At 39.4% G+C, this 27,841-nt stretch overlaps 1 protein-coding gene across 5 annotated transcripts in view; it reads right to left on the minus strand.

Moving 5' to 3' along the window:
• The window catches only part of FNDC3B (fibronectin type III domain containing 3B), a 355,159-nt gene that overhangs the window by 320,663 nt on the left and 6,655 nt on the right, over positions 1-27,841 (minus strand). For 2 of the 5 annotated variants that reach the window (XM_060393645.1, XM_060393644.1), the window contains exon 1: positions 1-20,653. This exon is cut by the window's left edge. The exons of 2 other annotated variants lie outside the window; for them this stretch is intronic. The gene's annotated coding sequence lies outside the window, so the exon portion shown is untranslated. Of the gene's footprint in view, positions 20,654-27,841 lie in introns of those variants that run through there. One more of the 5 variants, XM_042234418.2, reaches the window with a different exon arrangement.

The raw sequence follows: 27,841 nt of genomic DNA on the forward strand, positions 1-27,841 counted from the left end.
CAGTCCCACACACAAACCCTCCACCTTCCTTTCATAAGAGAACAAAATGATTCCTTATAGCAAACTCCTCAGGAAACAACCCACTAACTTCCATTAAAAGACAGCAACAAACATTTAACGTCTATATTAGTTCATGTTTTTAAGTCACTGTCTACGTTTTAGAGGCCTATCTGTCCCTGTATTTCTTTCAGGCCCCCAGGTGGCTCAGCGGTAAAGAATTCCCCTGCAATGCAGGAGACACAGGTTCGATCCCTGGGTTGGGAAGATCCCCTGGAGGAGGGCATGGCAACCCACTCCAGTATTCTTGCCTGGAGAATCCCAGGGACAGGAGAGCCTGGCGAACTACAGTCCATGGGGTCGCAAAGTTACACATGACTAAGCATGCACACACAGAATAACACAGTCTGGAGCAGTCTTTCCCTCTTTCTCTTCACTAACGTGGTAAGAAGAAACCCATCGGTTTCCCAAAGTGGGGAAGTAATGGAATTATCAGTTTCTCTAATGCTTCATTAAAATTAAGAAGTTAAAAAAAAAAAAGTTCAAATAGTGGTGACTGGATCATGATTCAGTACACATACACAGAATCACAAAAACTTTCACACATGCAAAGCAAGAAACTTTTGTTATTGGAAGAAAGTTGGCAGGACAGGGTGAATAGTTTATATGACAACATCAATTATGTCAGGTCTCAATCTGCAATAAGCTAGCTGCAGGTCCCCAACTGGTCATCAATCATGTGACTGTGGCCACTAATGGACTTGAGTTCTGCCAAGTTTCACATGCCCTTAGTTACAAAATAGCTTCCTATCCATGTGTCTTAAAACAGGCTTAAATTACCCTATTTCCCCTCCCCCAACTCCCCCAGCCTTTGAAGCGTGCCTCATGGTATAAAGCAGCAAAATTGAGATCCTGCGACATCCTCCACCATGAAATCATCCTTTATAGCTAGGAGGCAGGATTTCATAGCCACAAGCAAAAAATTTCATTGACTTTAAGACAAATTACTCAAATGAAGAAGCACAAAGGGCTGCTCTTAAAAATAATTAATATAATGTCTTTACATTAGTAAAGTTTTAACTTTGTGCTACTTTTTCCTTTTTCAGAAAAGTTCAAGACTCAACTGTCACCAAGTCCTTGGTGCAGGCTGCTCTAGGAGTGAACTCAGACTGATCAGATGCACATGAGCACACATGTTTCTGAGTTATGGGATCCACAGGATTTGTAGAGAACTAGATTTGAATACTGGCCTGGTGGACTTTTGGAACCGCTGCTACCTCTTGCAGAGCAAGAAGGCCACCTCAGTGTTGGTTACAAGAGTCACAGGCTACAGGGCAGCACTAGTACACCATCAACCGTATAAAGGCCTCTCTCAGGATAGACACCTACTTTCGATTAAGTGACCCGAAAAACAGAGTCCAATATATGTCAGAATTGGAGACGACTGTATTTCAAATCATCTTCTGCAAGGTCCTAACCAGAGAAAGTTTTCATCCAGAGTCATCATTCTGTGATACAACCCCTGCTTGAAGATGCAATGTAACATCACCCTAAGTTCATGTCAGGAGGCCTGGCTTGCAGTTTGTATGGGTCATACACTAAGGAAAGAGGCCAGGAGGGGAAAAGCATGAAAGGAAAGGAAATTTTACTTTTCTGGCTGAAATAACAAGAGTTTCTCAGTGAAGAGGACGCAAAACACAGTCAGTCAGCAAACTTAGTTGAGCTATAGCAGCACTGACCCATCAGAAGGCCAACTCAGTTCTAAAGATTCAGTGAAAAAGGTAACTCCAGAACATACTGTATAGTCACCTGCATGAGCAAAACTCATTTCAAGTGCCTTTAGGTAATGTTCACCTGCTCCTAAGTGTAACTGGAGAGGTTACCGGCAACAAGACGGTTAGAGTAAACACGAGGCCTCACTCATCATAGCCACCTTTCATTCTACAACTAAACCATAATTCTCCTTTCAAGAAGCCAAATCATTCTCTGGTGATATGTGGTTTCCCGTCCTGAAAGAAGTTTATGAAGTGGAGATGTCAAAGTTCACAGCAATTAAATGATTTGCCCAGCTTCAGTTAGAAGCTGAAGCCAGGAACCCAGTGTGCTCCAATACTTTTTGCCTTCCAATCCCAATCCACTTTCACATCCAGTCCTGGTTCTCTACATCCTAACTTTGCTATATTTGAGAATTACAAATAAGAACTAAACCGACAGGACCTGTTGAAAACACCCCATGGCCATGCAAATTCCCCATGTTTGACAGAAACTTTTCTCCATACAAACTTTTCTAAGCAGACTTCCAGATCCAGCGTGTGGCTGACTTTTAGCACCTGGCTATAGTACTTCAGGTCCTTCACTTAAATGCTAATGATAACAGTTCGACCCCATAAACAAAGAAAATGTCTGTTTTAGAACTGCTAAATGAGGGGACTGCAGACATGTTTAATTATGTCTGCCGGGTGGCTAAGGTCCAAAACCCACCACCATCTGGAGACTTAATCTTGCCTGCATTTCAGATCCCCACCATTCCTGATGGAAACAACCACTCTGGCCCTTTTCATCAACATAAAGAAAAGATTAAAATAATTAGGTTTAAGTGCCTCATAAAGGCTTAGATGAAAGCACATTATAGGAGGTATGATTTATCAACTAAATCATAGTTTATGTGGTCTCATTTGAGATGAAACCTGGCTTCATTACCACTGAGTTTTCTTGCTTTATTTTCATATATGGGAGCTCTGTCAACACAATTCTACTGGGGCAGGCTGGAGGAGAAAATGAGCTGAATGCTTGCTTCTTCAGGGCTGCTTTTGGTCCGCAAAGGCCATTTTACTATTTTATCATTACTCCTTGATGTTAAGCTTGACCAAGGAGCTGGACTCATTACAAAGCAAGAACTTCCCTCCAAGGCTAAAAAGCAAAAGGAATGTCAAAGCAATTTTTGCTACATAGCAATTAACAAGGGGATGCCTCCAGACGTGGTAGGCTGATGTTATGTTGGTGATCAAACAGCATCTTGTCGTCAGGCATTAAGGTTTTAAACATTCAATTATCTCATTTGTAAAAATATTTTCACTCTCATTAAAATCATTACTATTTAATGATACAACCATTATGGTTGTACCCTAATGAGGTGGATATGCTGACAGTCATAAAATGTCAAGATGTTGTCACTACCCCAGAAAAATGCAAACTATAAATTCTCCCAGGTTTCTTGGACTGTTAAAACTACAATGTCCCTTACAGAAGTTACCTGTGGCTATTTAATTCAACAAATGGGGTGAAAAGCTTTGTTCCTTAGTCACCTTAGCCACATCTCAAGTGTTCAGTGTTGATTAGCGGTTATCCTACTGGGTAATGTAGACAGAATATTTCCATCATATCACAAAGTTCTATTGAACAGGACTTTCCTAAAATGTCATATTCTCATTGATGAAAAGGCAACAAATTTTTGCATAGGAACTACTATTTCCCCTTACAAGCCAAGTGGGGCACTTGAGCATCGTTGTTAAGATCCTGCACTCTGGAGGCCAACTCCTGGATTCTAACCCAGCCTCAACCACTTATTAGCTCTGGATTAGGACCAGTTACTTACCCTCTCCATGCCTCAGTTTCCTATCTATAAAACAAGGATAATTACAACACCTATCCTCATAGGAGTGTGGTAAGGATTAAATGAGTTAGTTAAGTGCTCAGAACAGCAAGCACTAAGCAAATATTTGCTGTTATTAAGCCCTAAGTATGCTTCAAGGCCTTAAAAATGCTCATAGCCTTTTCCTCGTTGCCTTTTCTAGTTAAGGAGTATTGTTTTGTTCCTTTTAGTATGTGTGACTGCCTGTAAAGCCAGTCTCCATGCTAAAAGATAAAATTCATTGACCACCTTTCATATAGTCAGAACTTCACCTTGAAAGGTTAATTTTAATTTATTACTTATCTTAAATTTAATTCATCAGTTAACTGACTGTATATATGTATAAACCAGGTTAGTGTTTTCAAATAAGGTTAAATCCACAACATTATGGTATATAAACATACACACTTAAAGATAACTGAGCCCATAAATTCATTCACTTGAACTATAAAACCTTCAGAATTCTCTTTGTCAACCATCTCCAACTAGCAAATATGTTCCTTGAATAGAAACCTGCTATCAAAGTTATATTCAACTTTTAGAAAATTCCAAATCAGTAGTCTAAATTAATGAACACATAAGCTTATAATACACTAAAATTCAGTCTGTTTGAAACAGCTGGGAAACATAAACATTGAAAAGACATAAAACTGAAGAGCATTATGATTCTGCACCAAAGTTTGAAAGCTTCTGAAACACTAAATTTAAAAAAAAAAGTTCAGTCTGAAAAATAAGCTGATTTTTAACACTAATGAACACTCCTTGTTTATTATTATGAATAACTTTTTGCCTGTTTCAGAAAAAAAAATTTTGTGAGACAAAATAAAAGTCAACTTGAAAAGCACTGGTTAAAAAATTTATAATATCAACCAATTTATATAGCAAAAATTCCAATATATGGAAAACTTTAAATTAGAAAAAAATATTCTTCCAAAAGAACTTACCTAAAGAAACACACACACACAAATATTTAGAGATTCAATGATAAGAGGTCTGGGGTTTGCTTCAAAACAGTACATCAGGGAGTGGAAAATGTGTAAAGACCAAGTCAGTCTGACTATGAGTTGACAGATGTTGAAGGTGGGACAAGAACAGGGACCTACTACTATTCTCTACTTTTGTAGTATGTGCTGAAATTTTTCATAATTACCATGTTTAAAAAACAAACTCACCTAAATATAAGGGGGTTTTGACTTAAAGTGAAAGGTAAAGGTTTAAAGGTCATAACTGTGCACCAGTTTCTTAGTCCACAGCCAGAGTGCTCCAGTTCTGCTTTTCCCCTACCCTCATCAGCCACTACAGGGAGTAGAATTTATGATCATCTCACAAACTGTATGCCCAGAGGAGTGTTATTTTTTCATGTGACTTGTTCTTGGATTTTGTTTGTCTCTTTCTTCACCAATTCCACAAAAAGAAAACCAGAAGGTAAATTAGCTAACACACTCCAGAAATAGCCAAGAGTCTTATTTTAATGTCATAATTCTCCACTCCAAGATGTGCCTTTTTTTTTAAAGGCTATCAAGAGGCTGCATTCTGTTGCTGTATCCCAGTTTAATAATAGAACATCTAAAATTACACAATTATGGTAACTTGAGTGATTTCTAATTTTATTCTCCATTTTTATAAAAATGAATGTCAAAATATTCTAATAAGAGTCTGGGAAAATGTAAGCACAATGTAAATATTTTAATGTTCATAGTTTTAATAAGTGAAGATGTGCACCTACAGATTTTCAGTTAGAGGTCTGCCAATTTTGAGACAATAAAATGCAATGGGGGGAAAAGGGAGAGGGAATCAAAAAATCGGAATTATTGCCTGATTTCCCCTTCATTTGCTGAGGCACCCTTAAGAAAGGGGCACACTTCCAGATTAGGTTTTCTTATCTCTAAACTGAGACAATTCTCACTTGGTTCACATCACAGGGTCCTGTGTAAATGACTCCAAAATACGTAGAAAACTGCTTTTTAAATAAAGTGCTATTTAAATAAAAGTCATGCACTCATAAACTACTTCAGTTCAGTCGCTCAGTCGTGTCCGACTCTTTGTGACCCCATGAATCACAGCACGCCAGGCCTCCCTGTCCATCACCAACTCCCAGACTTCACTCAGACTCACGTCCATCGAGTCAGTGATGCCATCCAGCCATCTCATCCTCTGTCGTCCCCTTCTTCTCCTGCCCCCAATCCCTCCCAGCATCAGAGTCTTTTCCAATGAGTCAACCCTTTGCATGAGGTGGCCAAAGTACTGGAGTTCCGGCTTTAGCATCATTCCTTCCAAAGAAATCCCAGGGCTGATCTCCTTCAGAATGGACTAATTGGATCTCCTTGCAGTCCAAGGGACTCTCAGGAGTCTTCTCCAACACCACAGTTCAAAAGCATCAAACCACTTAAGTAGCCCCTCTAAAAATGGCTTCAGGCTATTCCCCTTAGAATTCGAAAGGAAAAAACAGCCAATAAATGAAGAGGACTAAAGGGTACTGCCAGTCGGATTCCACAGTGTCCTTCCGGTAAAGGTGAAGCATGAGCCACCTGGCCAGAGTATCCAGGCACCGCCAGGTGAGGCCACCAAGGGACTGTGAATGGGAGCTGAAGGTCAGAAACTGAGGTGGGCCAATCCAATCAAAGGCACATAAGGATGACTTATTACAATTCACTAATTCTCTGAAGGCATCAACCTGTGCTTAACAGTGATAAATCCTGTATCTGCTTGCTCTAGCCACATAAAAGCCAGCAAACATTTCTGAAAAACATTTTGCTTAGTAACATAAAATGAATAAATAAATACAAAGGAAATTTCAATTCTCATTAAGATACAGAAACCTGTTAACTTCAAGTGGAAGGAGCAGCCAACAGCAAGGCCAGCATTACCCTCCCACCAACAGCAAATCGTAATAGGCAGGTACCAAGTCAGGGATGCCAACAGGGAGGTTTCTCAGCAAAAGCACAAGAGGTTGACCCAAGTAAATATAAGAGGAATAAAGTAACATGTAACATGGAGAAGACTGACAGAGGAATATGCCTTTTCAGGGAGAAGATATTATACCCTCTCCTATCACACACACTGCCTGGGTTCCAATCTTGACACCACAACTTACTAGACTTTTAACTTCAAGCAAGTAGCTTGCTCTCTCAGTGCCTCAGTTTCTTCATTCACAAAATAAAGATAATATCCTCAGGAAGCTGTGAAGATTAAATGAAGAAATGCACATAAAGCACCTAAAAGAGCTCACATGGTAAGCATTCAAACATTTTTACTCTTGCTATAAATGAATACTCCTCAAAACACATTGTCCCCCAGATACTTGATCAACGGTTTGAAAGGAGAGAACCCACTCTCATTTAAGTAAAGGGTTTGAGGAAACAGAACGGATGAGTACTATGGGAGCTGTGCTCAGGCCAGTAATCACTGACTTATTTTCTTCTTCCATGGACTTCCTTCCTCAGGGGCACAGCATCAACCCTGAGCCTGGAGATATAAAAGGGGAACCTACTATCCATCCAGAGGAACCCAAAGCCTGAGTTCAGCAGGGAGGAGACAGGTAGCTAATGACCAAGCAGAAGAACCTGAAGAGCGCGATGGGGGCTGTGGAACAGGTTCCAATAAGACAGGTCTGAGTATGAAGAACGGGAGAGCTAAACTCTATGCAGCTGCCATATATCTGAGAGGAGGCCCCGCAGGCAATGGGAACACAGGTGGGTGAGGACACTGAGCAGCGTGATTCCTGGTGTTCCTGGAGTACGTGGGCACAAGGGCAGTGGGAGAAGATGCCCTGTACGTTCTCTGCTCTCCGGAGCCTTTGGGTAGAACACCACGCTGCACAACCCGACACAGTGGCAACGCCACACCCTCTGTGTGAAGATCTTTCAATAAATATTTTATAGTTAATTCTCAGAGGAAGGCTCTTCAAAACGAATGGCAAAGAGAAACCTCTGAAACATATTCAGTAAGTCATGAAGACAAGTAGTAGGGAAAATTACTGGTATCCCAGATCTGAAAGTCAGTTCTGGAGTACTAACCCCTGGCCCTTAAGGCCCTAAGAAGATACAAACTTCTACAGACTCTTACTAGGTCTCTTAAATAATTTTTTTTCAAGATGATGACATTTCACTCCCCTGATACAGACACGATGACTGCACCAAAAATCCACTAAGGATCTCATATAAGGAGACTCTTGGTATAACTGTAGCTTTATGACTCATGGTAATTGGGGTTTTTTAAAATACAGAAAACACTAAAAAATGTATCTTTATTTTATGATCTTTTATAAAATAATAGCATTAATGTTTCATTCATAATTGTAATAAAGCAACAACAAGAAAGCCTACTCTGTTGCCTTTGTGCATGTGTAAAAGCCTGAGAGATCAGATTTAAATTAAACTGGACTAACCCCACCTCCACTCCACTTTGATCCTTTTTCATCACAAAGGCAGCAAGACTTCAAAAAGCACATCAACCAGAACGAGATGTTCTGCAGTTTAGGACGCAATCCCAAAAGAACTCGTGAAGTAATTATAGCACCATATAATATGTATAGAAAAATAATACTGTCTGAACACTATCTGAACAGTGGAGCTTTTAAAAGAAGACAAAATAGTGAAGCAGAATAACAGCCTAGAGGAGGATTCTGGAAGATCCTGGAAGACTGCTGGGGAAAGAAACCGCTGATTAAGTCTTAGGTCTGCACAGGGAAGTACCTATTTGTGAAGAACACAGGTTCTTTACACTTTTCAATAAAAGTGCTTCAAAACAGCCATCTACCATCAAGCACCTAGACAATCAACTAAGAGTACAAGAGTCAAAATTAACAGGGTTTTTTCATTGTTTTCAATTTATATATCAACATCTCAAAATAGATAAAAACTCCTTTCTGGGGTATGCAACTGAATGTCACTTCCCCATGTGCTAGGTTTTCTTCGAAGACATAAAAACTTTGTTAATGTTCTTCAAACTCACCAAGTTACTCAATAACCACAAGGGTAACCGAAAGCAGTGTGGGAGAGCAGCAGCCTGTAGGTTTAGGTCTTAATCTAAGCCTTGTGACCAAGCTTTACTAAAAGGCTCAGCTTGAACAAGGCCCAAGTTTCCCAGAGGAAAATGAGCTTTATTTCCTGAAGCCTGCAGTCACCTCTAACCTGAAGGGGCAGGAGACTTGTAATAAATTTCTCCAAAATTGTATGTGAGCAGGTAGCCAGAGTTACCTAGTTATTCTTTGAGCCTATTATTGCTCTGAATCTGTTTTCTCATCTAGAAAATAGGAATCACATCATTCCCCTTCCAAGGCTGAGATGAAGGCACATAAGGTCATGTGCAGAAATTAAGCGTTAGTGCCCCGAAAAGCAAAGTCTGGGAACTGCTATTAACACCATAACCTTCTCCCTGCTCATCTCCCCGAGCCCCACCTCCCACCCACACTGGACATTTTTACTTCACCATTGCCCCACTGACTGCAGAATCATGGGGAAACATGAGAAAAAACGCAGAATGCCCAGCTCCCATCAGAGATGGGCCAACTGACTGCGGAAAGCCACTAAACAGCAGTTGTGGGCTAACAGCCAGTTTATCAGAGGAGCACATACAATCCAAATGAAGCTTATGACCCCCATTTCAAAATCAGTTAGAATGGTCTTGGTGTATCCAATTCTTCATGCGGCCTTTGTAAATACTAAGTACCAGAGGTACTGAGGTTAACAAAGCAACTCTATGGACCACATGCCATACCTCTACATCCCCATCAACAACAAAGGTTTTCCAAGTATTAGAACCCGTAACTCCAAAGCAGTACTTTCCTCCTCTTACTCCCTCAGGTTAAAAAAGGAAAGACTGTGCAGAGGGATCAAGTGGGAAGTCCCTGTTCTAATATAAACATGGCAAGCACAACTCTATCCCTGCAATACAGTCTTTGACTTCAGCACAAAACTCTTTTCTGACCATCTGGAGCAGCTCTAGGCAGGAGGCCAAAACTTTGTAATTCCTTTTCAAAGTAAATGCCAGACCAGTAACTGCCACGTTGCTAATGCATCCAAAAGGGAGCACCTCTACTCCTACCCCACGCTCCCCGGAGTTTACGCATGCAGCAAAGACAAAGTGCTTCCAAATAAATCTGCCCACTTACCAATGTTCCAAACCGAACAGCGATCATGTCACTTCTGAACAAGGTGGCAGTTTCTCGGATGTGATCCTATCACCCTATCTCACAGGCAGGAAGTAGGACCTTCTGCAAATTTCACTAAAAACAGCCTTTTCTGATCTAGAGTGAAATCTGTATGTGTTGATTTACATTTCAGTTTGCCAAGAATGAGACATGGAAGTCCACCAGAAATTTTAAGAGTCTGTCCCCTACAGTGACTGAGATGTCTGTTAAGTTTGCAATAAATTTGAAGTCACATAGCACAGAGGGCAACAGGGGCCATGAATGGTGATCCTGGTGGAGACTTCTTAAAATCCCATTGAACAGCAGAATCACTTTCTTTGTTTATCCAATAAGGCAAATGGAGAGCCTACTTATCTGCCAGGTACATACAGTGACAATGAATGAAAATCAAAGTTCCCATTATCTCCGCCATATATATGAATCTGAAAAGTTCCAACTTCACACAATATACCACTGATAATAAAAGCTACTTGAAAGCTCACAGGTTTAAATTTAGTGAGCTTTCTCTGGAGCACAAGTAGAAAGAGGTCAACCAGCAATGGCTATAGATTTCCTACAAATACTTAATTTTTTAATTTATTAAATTTTAATAATCTTTTTCCAGATTTCAAAGACATGAAAGTTATCTCTGAAGTCACAATTTCCACTGAAGAACTATCTTCTCTTTTTAAGTAAAACATTTTAAAACTGAACAATCTGAAATTTTATCTGGTAGCAGACTTTCTTACAAAGATAAGTTAAAAGGAGTTTTACAGATGAGCAAATAGTAGCTAAGCTCTGATTACAAAATTAAACTGCAGACAGAGTACAAATAAAAAAGCCTAAAAAGGGGAATGATGGTTCTTCCCTTCTGATGAACTCTTCCTTGAGGATAAATTCACAGATTGAGCAAAGAGAGCTAGAGAAGTCATTAGAGGTTATCCCATTCTGATTTTACCCAGTTCACCTTTTAGAGAAGCTGTTTTGTTTGCCTTCAAAGCCCCATGTAATCATTACTAAATTAATGGTATCTGAGTGTCTGGAGCCAATTCCAAATGCAATGCTTGTGTCCTACCCGGAGCTCAGGGAAGAGATGGGAGATCTTGTCAGGTACCTTCCCAGAGAATTCACACCCTGGTAAAAACAGGATAGCAGAAACCCCAGATTCCTCAGCACAGGAATGTGTAAGGATTCTTTGTCCTTCAACCCATTCCAGTGTTCTTGCCTAGAGAATCCCAGGGATGGGGGAGCCTGATGGGCTGCCGTCTATGGGGTCACACAGAGTCGGACTCGACTGAAGCGACTTAGCAGCAGCAGCAGCAGCCTTTTGGAATAGAAGAGAAAGAGAAGTGAATGCTGACAGAACTACCTTTCCTAAAGGGTTTAAGAAGCTCAAGTACAAATTCCAGGGCAGGTTTCACCATCAAAGGAAACTGCTGAGAGGAAAGAAGTAGAAGAGAAATCAACTGCAAGATACTGAACCAGAAGAAAAGGTACAAGCTAAAGCAGGACTTTACGAAGACGGCGGTGAGTCAGTAAATGGCAAAACAAACAAACCATAAGGAAAGATGACATTTTAAAGAACTGCGGAACATGTGAAGAAAAAAATGAGGAAAATCTATAAAAATTAAGGCTTGCTTCCAAAGTTCTTTAAAAAGAAAAGTATTTAGCAAGGAAGAAAGCAAAAGACACAAGCAAACAGGGAATAGCAATGGGCCATTCAAAAGAGCAATCTTAGAGAAAACGTGACTTTGCAGCAGCAGCAGCTCATATAGCAAGAAGTGCACTTCTTTAAAGGAATCAGACAGTTCACATTTTAGAGAGAAACTAGGCCCAAATTCTGCCCAAATTCACTTAATTCATTTTCTTTTCAATGTGACCTCTGTTAGTTATTTCCTTACTTAAGATTATATTTTCTCTCAGTGATATATGGGCTTCGGGAAATAATAGAAGTCAAAATGAGAGGAGGATAAATGAATGCAGGAATAGGTAGGCAAAGTCTGAAAAGTACTTTGAAGTACTATACAAAAAAAAAAAAAGGTGGGGGAGCTCTGCTCAAACTGCAAGTTATCAATCAGAATGCTTAAAGAAATATCAAACAGGAACCTCCCTGGAGGTCCAGTGGTTAGGACTTCAGCTTCCAGAGCAGGAGATGACAGTTCCACCCCTGGTGGGAAAGCAAAGACCCCATAGGACTCACAGTCAAAACACCAAAGCATAAACAGAAGCAGAATTGTAACACATTCAATAAAGACTTTAAAAAATGGTCCACATTAAAAAAAATACTTAAAAAACAAAATCATCAAATGGTGATAAAGAGAAAAGGTCTACTTTCAGGAAGGAGAAAAGCAGGAGATAACTGGGGTTCTGAGAGACAGGTACCAGGCAGGAGCACGGAAGTTGGGGGAAAAAGCAACCTGCCAACCCCAGAAAAGAAAAACAACAAATTTCCAAACAGCCTGCAAAGGAGGATGTGGAAGAGAGAGAAAAGAAAGGCTGACTCTTCCTGGTAAAGCCAATGGGGAACCAGCTTCAGGACACCTCCTTTTTAGCAGGCATAAGAAACTGTTAAGAAGGAAGGAAAACTGCACAGACTTAATCTCACAACCAGCCTGACAACCTCACGCATCCACTTTCCTCAATATTCCTAAACAGGCAGCCATTCTGATAGCAAAAATCATAATTTATTTTACCTAAGTGTCCCCCAGTAACCTGGCTTATGCATCATCTGTAAGCTTCTGGATCCAAATAGTTAATTCTGCAAAAAAAGATCAGAGACTTCTTTGGTTCCTTGCTCCGACTTAGTTAAGATTGTGTAACTTGTACAAACATAACCATTTCCTGCCCACTGAACAAAGCAATTAATGGACTGGGCACAGTTTCTGAGAAGATTTAACGGAAGAAGTCAGCCAGGCCATATCTCACTGCAATTCATTTTAAAGAAACAAGACAGGAAAATATAGATTATCATTATTTTGATGAAATAGCGGTCATTCTTTATATAACTTTCCTCCCACAAACTGACTATAAATGACACTCTGGGAAAGGAATTTGCTTCCAAATGGCTCTAAGATAATATTTCTACCATCTATACCTTCAGTTCATTATTAGAAAGCATATGTAGACTGGCATTTTGGAAGGAAAAATAAAAACTGATAAAGTATATGAGTTTAGAAACATCCAACATTAATGTAACACGGACTCTACAGAAGAAGAAGTATCAAAGAAAAAAGGAAGAGAAAGAGGAAGAAAAGCAGTCTTGGCTTCAAGACCTCACGAGGTCCAAGGACACCGCCCTCGTTTCCAGTGACTCCAGCCTTTTTTGGCGGGGGGGGGGGGGGGGGGCGGGGTTTGAGCTACTTTGAGTGTTTCTGTTACTTGCAAGACAAATAGTTCTTCACTATCACTGGACACTCAAAATTTTTCAATGTTCACTTATTTTCAGGTATCAGTTATTTTAAATTGAAAATTCCATATTTCTTCCAAGAATTGGAACAGAGTTTTCAAACTGAAATCAAACAAATTTTCTCCTGGTTCAAACACATGTTAGATCAGTGTTAAAACAACATTGTTTTGCTCAGTAATTAAGCCATTTATTCAATAACTTACTAAGCACTTGTTGTCTGCCACTGCACAAAGAGAAAAGGAAAGACATGGTACCTGTCCTCATGGAATTTCTGTGGACATGTAAGCGGAATTAGCAGTCTCCTTGTTCCACACATCGCTACACTGCTGCTGCTGCTGCTAAGTCGCTTCAGTCGTGTCTGACTCTGTGCGACCCCACAGATGGCAGCCCACCAGGCTCCCCCATCCCTAGGATTCTCCAGGCAAGAACACTGGAGTGGGTTGCCATTTCCTTCTCCAATGCATGAAAGTGAAAAGTGAAAGTGAAGTCACTCAGTCACATCTGACTCCTAGCAACCCCATGGACTGCAGCCCTCCTCCTCCGTCCATGGGATTTTCCAGGCAAGAGTACAGGAGTGGGGTGCCATTGCATTGCTACACTGGCTAGAGTCAAATACAAACACACACTAGTTCTAACTGAACTGAAGGCTCTCTAAGTTTCAGGTACTGGTTCATGCAACTCATCAGTTGCTACAACCTTCTACTGCTAAGGGAGAAATGAAAAGTGTGGGGTGGGCCACTAGAATTTTCTCTCACCAAAGTGGGCAGTCAGGCTCATCACCAGGGAGGAAAGCCTGGGTGTGGATTTAACTCATCAGTTCAGTTCAGTTGTTCAGTCGTGTCCAACTCTTTGCGACCCCATGGACTGCAGCACGCCAGGCTTCCCTGTCCATCACCAACTCCCAGAGCTTGCTCAAACTCATGTGCACCAAGTCGGTGATGCCACCCAACCATCTCATCCTCTGTCGGCCCCTCTGGTGCTCCTCCTGTCCTTCACCACTACCAATTCTTCTCTGAAGGTACCTGCAAGTGTGAAAGCAGCACCACCACCTCCTACCCCAGGACAAGGGCTCACCAACATCCAAAAGAAGAGCCATTTCAACTGAAATGTACCCTCTTCCATTGCTTACACTTATTCGGAGGTTTACAAGATTGAGTCATGAGAATCCTGAGAGAAGATCAGAGAACTCAGTGTCAACTGGTTCTCTAGAACAGTTCACTATGAGAGTCCCCTCTTCATGACAGAACAACAGTCTGCAAAAAAAACAAGTATTTAGTAAACACCAATCAGTTTAAGGCCCAGGCCCTTTCACAGCTAACAGGAACTGACTACTTGGTTAAATCTTCACATTCTTGCTATTCCAGGTATGTAATCCTTAAAGTTGAAGGCTGGAAAATTTAGGTCAAAAGATGCCTAACTGGTTTGAAACATTTCAAAACGAAGGCTCTCAGTAACTAAACCACTCAAAAGAACAACCCTAGGAATAAATGATACACACCCTCTACTCCTCTAAAGGTTTTAATTCACTGGACTAAAGATAAACATCCTTATACGCAATCATCCGGTCAGCATCCTGGAAAAAAATATCATTAAGCTGCAGGTTAAGTAAGTTTATACAGGCTATCAGGTATGGTGTTTTCAATGATTACTTTTCCATGGCAAAAGATGAATTGCATTACTGACTTAGAAAAATAAATAATAACGCCTAACTTGTATCTCTGCCCTGATTTCTTGCCAAACTTAAGTACACCAGATATATTTCAAATAGTTTAACCAGTCGATAACAGATCCCAGCCAGCCAGTTAACAATCCATACAAACATTTCAAACTTAAATTCCCAATCAAATAAATTTTTAGATCAAGACATCTGACTCCCAGTATCACATAAAATTTTCCAAAGCCCTTTAAATTGTTTTTGTGTCTAAATTTCAAATTCCCCACACCATGGGGTGCAATTACTGTCATGAGTCTCAAGGAAGACTAATCTCAGAAGTGTCAAAAAAAAAAAAAAGCCCACTGGGACCCTTACAACAGAAAAGGCTACTAGAAAGTACCATTTCTTTTAAAAATGAAATATAAATTTGGATTTTAAAAAGCCCCCCCAAATATGTACCACACCATATGCTCACGCCAAAATATATTTTACAAAACACACATATAATATCATGGTTAACTACAAAAACTGAGGATCCCATGCTTTACTTCTGGTGCTGATGGTGACAACAAATGAGGAAAATAAACATTATAAAAAAAGTTCACAATGATGACAACCTGAGGCAAAACGTCAGAGGCAAAATGCTCACCACTAGAGGCAAACTGCTAAAAGTCTAAGAATTAAGACAAAAGGACGATATTCATAAAAGCTCCCTTGATTCACTGGTCTTTTGCTATGCCGATGTTAGAAGCAAACTCCTTTCGAAATTAGCATTTCAGGAAACAAAGGAAAAACTCTAAGTGTACAGTCAATGCAGAGCAAACACAATGACCTGAAGTAACACAAGAAGACCTGTTCCATACGAATTACAGATCCATTAAAACAGAAGGGTTTCTATTACCTTCTCCGGACACAAAGACTGAAACGCTTGCTCTTCTAGTACTGGCTACTCCTGTGATTTTAAACAAGTCCCTTCAACTTAAGGGACTCTTCATTATGTATTTCCTGGGAAAACCTGACATTGTCTTAGAAAAATGAATTACATAACTGAGAATCTGGAACAGAGCATCCCAATAAATCAAATATCAAAATGGTAGTAAAGCTATTCTGATTCATTAAAAAATGTAAAGATATAGGAGGAATATCATCAACCTGCTTTTAAAAAAAAAAAAAACACTTTTTTGAAGATTTCATTTTTTAAGCAAAGGACATGAATCAGTGAAAACCAAGAAAGCACGAGATCAGTCAATGCAGCTCTGAAAGGCAAGGAGAGGCGCACTTTCTCTGTAACATTACCTAATACCAATTTTTTCCTTCCTGCTATTGATACTAACAGAGTAACTGATTGCCCTAACGAATATACAAATTTCTCCAAAATGAATGTTGGTTTTGAAAAGCAAATCAATGTTAAAAACAACTAACCCAGCAAGTTTCCAGCAGCCAGTGGGATACGTGAGAACTGTGCAGTCTGCAAAAATGTGGTAAAAAATCCAGAACTGAGCCAGTTCTGACAATATTCAGAAAGATTTTCTACACACATAACCTGCATACAAGTCCATTCATGATTTCAATGTACATACATTCCTATAATCGAGATTAAAAACATCAAGTTCTTTTTTTAATAACACTGTTCTTACTCCAGTCCCCCAATCAACCTCCAGCACTGCATGATTTTTTTTTCCTCCTAGCTAGTTAGAAAATTAAATTTTCTTCATTTCCAGCCAGGGGCCACTCAAACAAATCTAATGGGTGTAGACAGCATTTCCTGCTTACTGCAAGAAAATAATAGGATTGCCATTATTAACATGGCCTGGGGCATACACTGAGGTGGGGCACTGAAGGAACTGACCTTTCATTTTCATCAGTTAGCCCGCAATGACTGCCTGATTTTTGTTTTTGTTTTGTTTTTTTAAAATGGTGAAGGTTGTTTTTTTTTCCCCAACATTAAGGTCTAACACTGGCTCATTCACTCCCATCGAGCAACACAGGCTCCAGTCCCTATTATCCTTTCCATTCAACTATGTTTATGTCTAAGACAACCTGCCAGTACACAACTAGCTAAAATTCAGGTTTTTCTTCTTTTATGTTTTTGGAGCTAAGCTTCCAATTTATAAGAAGTTGGTAAGGCTTAGGTACTGCCAAAGCAGAGAAAACCATTCTAGTCATTGACAACTCTGCCAAATATTCTATGTTATTCTAAAGAAATGAGCATTGAAACACTGAGCAACAAAGGTGGCTAAGATTTAAAATATGTCAAGGTCTTGCTTAGCCTGCACCGTGCGGTTCCCTGCAGTGGCATCTCTATGCCACTGTATAGAGATGAAGAACATCATCTGATGTGAAGACCCAGAGAGGAAAAGCAGGTCTTGGAGCCCCATGGTTTTGCCCACTAAAGTCAAGGCCCGATCTTCTCTCTTAAAAAGTTAGAGCAACATCCACAAAAAAAGAGAGAGGGAAAGGGAGCGAGTTACTCCCCTTTATTACAACTTTCCTTAGATCCCAGACTTTGGAGAGGAAGCAAAACTGCTGTATATCTACTTAAAAAGAGACCACCTTTCTTGGAGTGGGCAGGGAAGAAGAAAAATACTGGTAGAAATAGCACTTTTTAAAGTACTTTTCTTGGCATTGTGACATGCTCCCTCCAACCCCCCAAAAGTGCTTCTCACATAATTTATTTCATTCTATGCCCACATTCCCTTATAAGCTCAGCAGCTCAAGCATGATTTTGGAGATGAACTACAAAGATGTCACTTGAACAAGAACACTCAAGGAGTCAGGGGTAAGGCCAAGACAAAACTGATGGCTTGTATTCATATATACTTTTAAAGTAACAGGGAAATGATTTTAAATAACTATCATCCCATTAAGAAGTATGTCCAATGATTTAATGTCTGTAATCAGTGAATAAAATAATAAAATAACAGCTCTCTCTTGCTAAGCACTTGACAAAGCATCATACGGAGCTAAACAGTTCTAACAATTCCTTTTAACAGACAAAGCCACCAAGATGCTGTAGTTAACCAAAGACTTACACATCTGCAGAGAGCTGAAACTCCGGGGTCTCAAACTCAGGGCTGTTTCCAGAGCACGTGGGCTCCGTCCTCCCACTACAAATGATGATGAAAGATTTACCTCCTTACCAAAAATATTAGCTCCAAGTGATTAGCTTCTCTGCCATTATTTATAGACAAGAACTAGAGAACTTCCAAGAAGAGTGGTTTCTCTAAGAGATATTTCCTTTTCATCCAACCTATCTTGTGATTAACCTTTCTAGAAAGTTATTAATATGCTTTTTCCTGAAAAAATGGTATGAAAAAGTTATTTCTTGGCCAAAATGGACACTTAACTAAAAATATGCAAATACAGCAATCTGCATTAAAAATACTTTCAAAAAAGAGGTTGTTCATTAATCTGCCAAGCAGAACATCTGACAGCAGACAAAGAACTGCCCCTCTACTGAACTCGCAGATGACTCAGTGGAAATTAGAATTTGGAAAACTTATCATCCCACATAAAACATAATAGAGACAAACTCACTCACCTTCATTGGCACTACATCCTTCTCAAACCTGGCCTACTTTCCTCTACTCCCTCCTACGATCCCTGCTTCTCACAAAAGCAAGAGAGGAAAGCCTGCAAAAATAGAACGTTAATGGCAAACACTTGGGGCCTAAAGTTACTCCAAACAAAATGAAGCTAAGGGAATCTAGGGAAAATTTGTACCCTCAATTTTCTCTTATTAGCCAACTACTATGCTTTAATGGGTTTGTACTCCAGAGAAAACTGAATTAAGAGAATTGGAAAGTAAAACATAAATAGGAAATGACATTGTTTCCACAAATCTAATAAGCAAATAGAAAAATCTAAAAGACTAGGTTTTAAAATTATCAGTGTCCCAGGTATCATTAAAATACAGTTAAAGCTACAGTGCAGTAACCACACAGCAAGATTAGAATGTCAAAATCAAATAAACTTGGAAATGACTCGACTGCATTAGTAAAGAAACTTTGCATTGAAGATACGTGTGTGCTAAGTCGCTTCAGGTGTGTTCAACTCTGTAACCCTATGGACTACAGCCTACCAGGTTCCTCTAGCCACGGGATTCTCCAGGCAAAAATATTGGAGTAGGTTGCCATGCCCTCCTCCAGGGGATCTTCCCAATTCAGCAACTGAATCCACATCTCCTATGTCTCCTGCACTGGCAGAGGAGTTCTTTACCACTAGCAACACCTAGGAAGTCCAAAGTAAAGATACCTGTTGCTAATTAAAGCCTGAATTAAGACACAAGCCTTAAAAATTATTACCCATTTCTTCTCCCTGCTCCCATAAGTCTCTTAAAAAAAAAAAAGACAGCAGGTAGACTAAGTTAGAAATGCCTGTGGGAATTAAGGTAAAGATCTATATCTGAATACATTGGTCTAGAATTTAGGGATATAATGTAGCTAGGGGGTTGGGAATTATCAGTCTTCATTTGTGGCATAACAAAAGAACATCCATATCCAGTATTTTTTTGTGCTAAGTATAAATAATGAGACATATTCATTAAACAGCTAAACAATTTTAAAAGGGCAGCATTTTAAAAACTGAACTTCCTTTCTAGGAGGCTCAAAGCAGATTTCATTCATTTCCTTGAATATGAGTGTACACATGGGCAATTTCAGTATCTTTTATCCAAAATTAATTACGTATCTATAAATCTCCACTTTCAGGCGAAAATGGTAAAAGTGTACAAAGGGTTAGATAGGTGAGGATCCAAGCAATTTAAAACTTAAGACAACAAAGTGCCCAAATTCAAAAATTAAAACATACTCCCTTTTTACAGTGCTTAACACTGTTTCCTTTAGACCTTAAAGTATAAAATAGATGTTTTAAAATTAAGTGCTCTTAAAAGTTAGTTCAATCACTCATACTCCTATATACAAAACAGATAACCAACAAGAACCTACTGTAGAGCACAGGGAATCATACTCAACATTCTGTAGTAATCTATAACGGAAAAGAATCTGAAAAAGAATAGAGATATATACATATGTATAAGTGACTCACTGTGCTATATACCTGAAAGTAACACAGCATTCTAAATCAACTATATTTCAATTTTTAAAGAAAGTTTTTTTTTTTTTCATTTTAAAGTTAGTTAGATCCTGTAGTACTCTGTCATGGAAGACCACCGCCATCAAGCTCTGAAAGCCTGGTTACAAGGCAAAGGCTTGCTAGCCCCGAGCTGCACCGAGGGGAGGGCATGTAGGCAGGCCAGCATCAGGGAGCCCCTCTCTGGGGTGGCGACGGGTCATGGACATTTTACCATTTATAGCCTCCCTCCTGGACAGAAGTTTTGAGAAACAAGAGAAGGTTGTTCTCACAGTCCTCCCCATTCTGTGGACACACAATCCCCCGAGAAGCACACGGCTCCTTCTGGACCATGAGCAGCATTCTTGTGAAGGAGTACGCAGCAGTGTTTAGGCAACACCGCCGTGGGCACTGCATCTTCATTACTCTTCATCCACACCGCCCCACACACAAACAGCGAGAGAAAGCAAGTCAGGTCCCACTTCAAAGCCTTGTCCTTAACTCACCTTTGGTGAACTCACTTTCTAAAGATGGAGTAGGGAGTGCAATAATTTCTAACAAAGGAAGCATTTAGGGCTGCCAGCTCCCCAGGTTTAGCCTGGGCCGTCTGGAAAAGCAGAGGGCCTCTCTGAATCCTGAGGTCACCTTTTATGCACCACGGGAGCTGCTCTTGGCGTCTGCAGAGACGAGACACGTTCTAGTCAGTTCTGGGCTCATCCCACCCCTGTGGCTGCCTTCAGTGCAAACCAAACACTACAAACTATTAGCCTTAAAAGGACAGAAAGGGTTAGTATTAGGAATGCGAGGCCTTGCTTTTCCAGGTGCAGCTTATAAGTACAGGATCTTACACTATATAAATTAACTTAAATGAAAGGCACCGGGGAGAGAGAATGCAAGATGAACAAAACGGTGTTGCCACTGAGTGAAAAGGACTCTCTCTCACAGCATTTTTCACATGTCTGAGTTAGGTAAAACTTCACTACCATTTCTTAATCAGCTGCTCTAGATTATTCCCATTCACTATATTGAGTTTCTCATATATTACACTCTATGAAGGATACTTTTATTCTCTGGTTTCTCTCATTCCAAGGTTCAGTTGCTATTACAGAAAACAATCTAGGAAAATCTCCCTCTTGGGAGATGTCCAGAATATTATTATTGTTTCAAAAGTAAATTTTAGGTTTCTGGACCATCGACAGGTTGAACACATGGAAGGCATTCAACTAGTACTTAGCCTTAGCATTCAGCTACCTGGGAACACAAACAGACCCTGTTCCAAGTTTGGAGATACAAAGAAGACATTTAATGTGAACTATTAAAGCAGCAGTGTGATATAGTTGAAAAAAAGTTCTGGCGTCAGTCCAGGTGATCTTTTTAACCTTTTTGAGCATATTCTCTAATCTTAGTTCACTGACATACATTTACAGCACACCAGGTATGATCGGGCTCCTGCAGTAGATGGTAGAAACATAGAAAAACAGAAATCTTTTCTATCTTCCATAGTTTTATATACATGCAAGTCCCTGACACGTAGTATGTACTCAACAATTGCTGGTCACTGTTTTACATCTGGCGTGCAGTCCAAATGTTTGGATTTAGTGCACAAATGACAAGTGTCCTCGTTTCCATATTAAACCACTAAGGGTGGTTATCATTTTATCCCAAAGAACATGAAGCCAAACCCCCCTGAGGAACCCTTCAATTCTGCCCTGGGTCCTAACTAGAGTCCTCTGGTGTCCCTTCTAAGTACTCCTCCCACCTCACCTCTTTCCAGGCAACAGGTAAAAAACTTGAAAAGGATAGATTACCTTGAAAGGATAGGGCCGAGTTCCCAAGCCTGGGTTTCCCAGAGTTGTCACAGAATTCACCTGAAACACCTCATGAAGATTTCGGATCCTACCCCAGATTTCGTGAGTGAGGGCACACGTGCACCTTCCGCCCAGACATTAGCCCTAGAATGTTCCGAGAGACTCTCCTCTTCTCAGGTGTGCTGACCTCTCCCCGCTAGTGGCTGAGGTCAGTCACCTCAGGTTTCCATGAGACACTCTCTTACCTTTTCTCCACGGCTTAGTTTAGCACCAAATACTCTGGCCTCCAGTCTAGCAGAATCAACTCTCTCTGCTGGACCCCCAACCACTTAGCAAGACACATGCTGGGGTTTTTTCCTGCCCCCTCAATGTCTCCATTCTAGAGGTTCCCTATAAGAAGATCATTTTAAACTACCATAAATCTCTGAAATGTCATCTTTTTCCAAAAATAATGTTCTTAACTTATAATTCCCAAGCTGACTCCAGTAGACAAGCAAAACATACATAATCGAGGGTCGCATTTTTAGGGGACAGAAATATAAGCTATTTGTTCTATTTGTATTTTCAAAATCAATCAGTGATATGATACAAACATGGGGGGGAAATAATCCATGTACTCTCTGGAGAACTTTGTTTCTTTAAAATAGCAATGGATGAAAAAAAAAAATAGCAATGGATGAAAGGCTAGGTTTGCACTGAAAGTGACTCATGCCTTTAATTTAATATTTTATTAGATCCCTACCATGAGAAAAAAAATTTTCAGGAAAACCGTGGAAACACAATGCCTATAATATCGCCCATGCTTCAAAAAGACCTACTTCAGCAGAGAAATAATGACTTGAGTGTCTGAGAAGAGGTACTAAGTTTAAATGGCATATTTAGCCTAGGAATTCATCCAACCATCCATCCAGTGAGCACTTACTATGCACTCTCCAAAGACATTAAGGTAAATAAGTAATCATTCCTATACTCAAGTAAGGAGACAATCAGACAGCACTGAAAAGGACAAGTGTTCTGAAAAGTATAGAAATAGTGCCAGAAGAAATTAAAGAAAATGATAAATTACCTAAAATCATGGCTCTGGAGCAAAGTCTTTCCATCTGGATTTTTATCTGATATTTTCACTATTCATAACATGCACTTTATGCCAGATGTTTAAGCTTTATATCCAATCACTTAACAAAAATCCTGCACCATCATTTTATAAGTGATCTACCTAAACTCAACATCTGTATCTCAGAAGCAAAACAAAAAACCAGCACTCAGAGAACAGTCACCACTATGAAATTAATAGGTGCTAGAGATGAGTTCAGATGAATAAAATACTACATACTTGTTTTCTCTCACTCTAGTCCCTCTCAGTAAGTTTTAGTCTAACAAACTGAAGAATGCTTTTCCTTAAATGCTTTTCCAACACTAGTACTGAGATGACTTAGACTCTTTCTCTAAGTGGAAATCAAAGTTTTCCCTAGAGTATGGAAGATGACACAACTGAAATTACAAAAAAATGTTTAAAGGTTAGAAAATATGACAGGTCTAATTGTACATCCTACTCCCTGGACGACTCACAGTGAAACTCACGATAGACCACCTTTGTGTGTCTACATAGTCTGTGGATATTAATAAACTACCTGGCTCATCTAAATGTTAAAATACCTTTTTTCTCTCTCTCCAGGGATCTCCTACTTTTAAATAGTCTCCTCTTAAATTCAAGTCAGTTAATAAAATAAGGAAACGCTGACCTCCAAAAATGGCCTATGGGAAATCACCCTTTACACTGCACTAGGCAATGGGAAGGGAGGGGGAACATCTACATACCCAGCAAGGAGTAGACCAAGGAGGAGCAAACAGAGGCAAGCTGAAAAAGGGTGGAAGAAACCTCCTTCAGTATTTTTCTCAGTTTTTTATTGTGATAAAACATACATACCATTTGCCATTTTAACCATTTTTAATCACATGGTTCAGGGTACATGAAGGTTCAGGTACATGAAATGCATTAACAATATTGAGCAACCATCACCACTATTCATTTCCAGAACTTTTCAGTATCCCAAGCAGAAGCTCAGGACCGATCAAAGTATAACACTTATTCCTCTTCCCCTAGCTTCTGGTAATGTCTATTCTCCTTTTCTTCTCTATGAATTTGCCTATTTCAGGGACCTCACATAAGCAGGAACATGCAATATTTGCCCTTTTGTGTCTGGCTTATTTCACTCAGCATAGTGTTTCCAAGGCTCAGCTCTGTTGTAGCATGTATTGGGATTTCACTCCTTCTTATGGTTGAATAATATTCCGCTGTATGTATAGACCACATTATGTTTATCCATTCATCTGTGAATGGACATCTGGCTTTTTTCACCTTTTAGATATTCTAAATAATACCAGTATAAGCACTGGTATACAAGTATCTGTTTGAGTCCCTGCTTTCAGTTACTTGGGGTACATACTTAGGAATGGAATTGCTAGGTGATGTTATATTTAACTTTTTGAGAAACCACAAAACTATTTTCCACAGCAGCTGTACCTTTGTACATTCCCAACAGCAATATACTAGTGTTCCAGTTCAACATATTCAAGTATTCTCTGATTTAGATTAACATTTACCTTTATTACCCTAAATTGGATTTTTTTTTCTTGGTACAAGAAAAACAGAAAAATGAGGAACAGTAATATCTAATGACTTTTAACATTTTTCTCTTAAGTAATTTAAATAATAGAAAATAGAAAATGTATTTTTAATTTTTTTTCAGTATAAAATAAAAAGGAGCATAATATCCTAAAAGCATGTTGAGGATCCTACATTTACAACCTGTACCATAAAAACTGGTCAGTCTGAACTCTAAAAAGTCAAATATTTGAAAACCTCATGTCTGAATAAGTCGATAAAAATATTTTAAAATATTTTTTAAAGAAATTTACTTTTCTTGGGGGTCAGTTCACAAAATACCTGGAACTAAGCTGTTCAGAAAGGCCTTGCTTTAGTAAAAGTAGAAGGGAAAGATTTATAATAAACTTACCTAAATACCACTGGCAAGCTTTCCACAATTTTGCCCAATTCCATATGGAGGAAGAGATGGGCAGTTAAAAGCAATTATGACGTTTTTAAGCCTTTAACACCTGCTCTCACCAATCCGCCATCAAGTGCTTACAGGAGGAGACAACAAGTAGCAAAACAAATATCAATAGGAAACATTCAAAGCAAATCAACAGGCATATCTGGGACTCTACTGGTGGGAGTGGATGAGATATGGGGAGGGGGACATTTGCTTACTGTTATGACTTATTTTGTATACAAAAATATACTTCTAACTATTCCTAGTTCATGTGATAGTACTGAATAAATTGCCATTTATTTCATGGCAGTCCCACACCTTTATGAAAAAGCCCAGTAGTAGAACTATTCTCAACCAATACTGCAGTTTTACATTGCTTTCAAGTAAATAGGTTTTTCCAAGGTGCTTAAAGTGGTTTGTTCTCCCAATTAAGTAAATATTCCTCTTATGATCTATTTAAACTTGTTACACTAAAACCTTTTCATATAAAGTAGCAAGCCAAACTTTATCTTAGACTTGCCTGGATAATTGCAAATTCCTAATTAGTTACATCCAGAAGAATGAAATTATTTTTAACAGAGACCCTCTCCCACCAGCTGTGGATAAACTGACTGAGCCCCTTAAGAATAAATTAAATTGTGTTATTTCCTGGGATTTTAGAATCTTCCATTATTTCTCAAACATACTACATTTGCTCACATATGAAGACAATTTTCCAGATAGTTATTTTAAAAGAAAGCTTTTCATAATTGAACATTATGAGTCTGTACTATATCAACTTAAACAAATTTTTCTGACTGGTTGCCTTTATAAAAAAAAGTTCATCTTCCAAAGTTAAAACAAGGTTGTATCAAAAGCCTTTAATTCTTATATAAATTTAGTTTTAAACATAGCCTATAGGTGTTTCAATTGTTAACATTTTTCAGATTTCAGATAGGAGCAAAGGACTAAATTGTCACACCCTACCCTAGGAGTCTGGTGGCAAACACAGTTCCCTCTACAACATCTCAAAAATATGAGCAAAAGACCCCTGTAAGTAAACAGAAAAATGTCTTGAATTTGCAAAAAAGTCAGAACAGCATAGAATATTTCATTAAGCACCTCCTGAGTAATAAACAAGTGAATGAAATAAAATTACATAATTATATTTTAAACTCAAATATAATCATTTAATACAAGGGACATTTTAAACGGAAACTTACTAGAATCACAAATTATGCTAGCTTTGGCTCAACACCATTAAAATCTTCTCCCTCCAATTATATGAAAACTGACAAGCAGTATTAATATTACAGAAAAAAAAGATAATAGGAGCCAGTGACTGAACCAACGCTGAGTTCCAGCAAGGACCTTTCATCAGCCAATGAAATTACAATCCAGGTGTTTTTATATCTCAACTAGGGACCAATAAAAGAGATTCAAGGATTGATACATTTTTAAATTAAGAAACTTTCCCACCTGTAATAGATGACCACTATAGTCTTATCTTACTGGATTTATTCCTGGTGGTTTAAAAACCTCCCAACTTCCCCTCTCCTCTTTCGGTTCCAACCCCTACCCCCACATACCTCTGGTCTCCAAGGGCAGATCCTTGACACTAAACCCACACCATAAACAAGTCCCCTCTGGGTAAGCTCGTGACTAGGGACCTGCTTCTCAGTGGCTGTACCTTGCAAAGAGTTCAAGTATGTGCTTGCTCAGTTGTGTCCAACTCTTCACAACCCCATGAACTGCAGCCCTCCAGGCTCCTCTGTCCATGGGATTTCCCAGGCAAGAATATTAAAGCAGGTTACCATTTCCTTCTCCAGGGGATCTTTGCAACCCAGGGATCAAATCTGCATCTCCAGCATTAGCAGGCAGATTCTTTGCCACTGAGCCACCAAGGACGCTCAAGTACCAACCATCAAGTCATCCTCCCAAGTGAGCCTGCACTTTGCTTCAACAGAAACCTGCCTCTGTCTAGCCACAGTGACTGAAACATTCTCTGCCTTTAAAAAACACATTAATACTACATATACAGTATTGTGTATTTTAAGGCAAAAAAAAAAATGTGCTTCCAAATATTTTCCTATATTCAAAGGCATTCAGTGTCAACTAAGGAATAAAGCTTCTCCTCAACTACGTAGGGGCTTCCCTGGTGGCTCAGGTGGTAAAGAATCTGCCTGCAATGTGGGAGACCTGGGTTCAATCCCTGGGTTGGGAAGATCCTCTGGAGAAGGGAAAGGCTACCCACTCCAGGATTCTGGCCTGGAGAATTCCATGGGGTCACAAAGAGTTGGACACAACTGGGCAACTTTCACTTTCAATTACCCAAGTACATTCCCAGCAGCTGCACAAGGATGAGAATTAAGGCAATTTTAAAAAATTTTTTTAATTTTTAAAAATTTTAAAAATTAAGTAATTTTCAAGAATTACTTGAAAATAACAGGCTCACAGTTGAGCTATTTCAAATCCTAAAAAAATGATGCTGTGAAAGTGCTGTACTCAATATGCCAGCAAATTTGTAAAACTCAGCAGTGGCCACAGGACTGGAAAAGGTCAGTTTTCATTCCAATCCCAAAGAATGTTCAAAGTACCGCATAATTGCACTCATCTCACACACTAGCAAAGTAATGCTTAAAATTCTCCAAGCCAGGCTTCAGTAGTAGTATGTGAACCGTGAACTTTCAGATGTTCAACTTGGATTTAGAAAAGTCAGAGGAACCAGAGATCAAATTGCCAACATCTGCTGGACCATCGAAAAAGCAAGAGAGTTCCAAAAAAATCTACTTCTGCCTTATTGACTACACCAAAGCCTTTGACTGTGTGGATCACAATAAACTGGAAAATTATTTAAAACATGGGAATATCAGACCACCTGACACTGCCTCCTGAGAAATCTGTATGCAAGTCAAGAAGCAACAGTTAGAACTGGATATGAACAACAGACTGGTTCCAAACTGAGAAAGGAGTACATAAAGGCTGTATATTGTCACCCTACTTATTTAACTTACATGCAGAGTACATCATGAGAAATGCTGGGGTGGTTGAAGCACAAGCTGGAATCAAGATTGCCAGGAGAAACATCAATAACCTCAGATATGCAGATGACA

Source organism: Ovis aries, chromosome 1, assembly GCF_016772045.2.
Source record: "Ovis aries strain OAR_USU_Benz2616 breed Rambouillet chromosome 1, ARS-UI_Ramb_v3.0, whole genome shotgun sequence".
Lineage (NCBI taxonomy): Eukaryota > Metazoa > Chordata > Mammalia > Artiodactyla > Bovidae > Ovis > Ovis aries.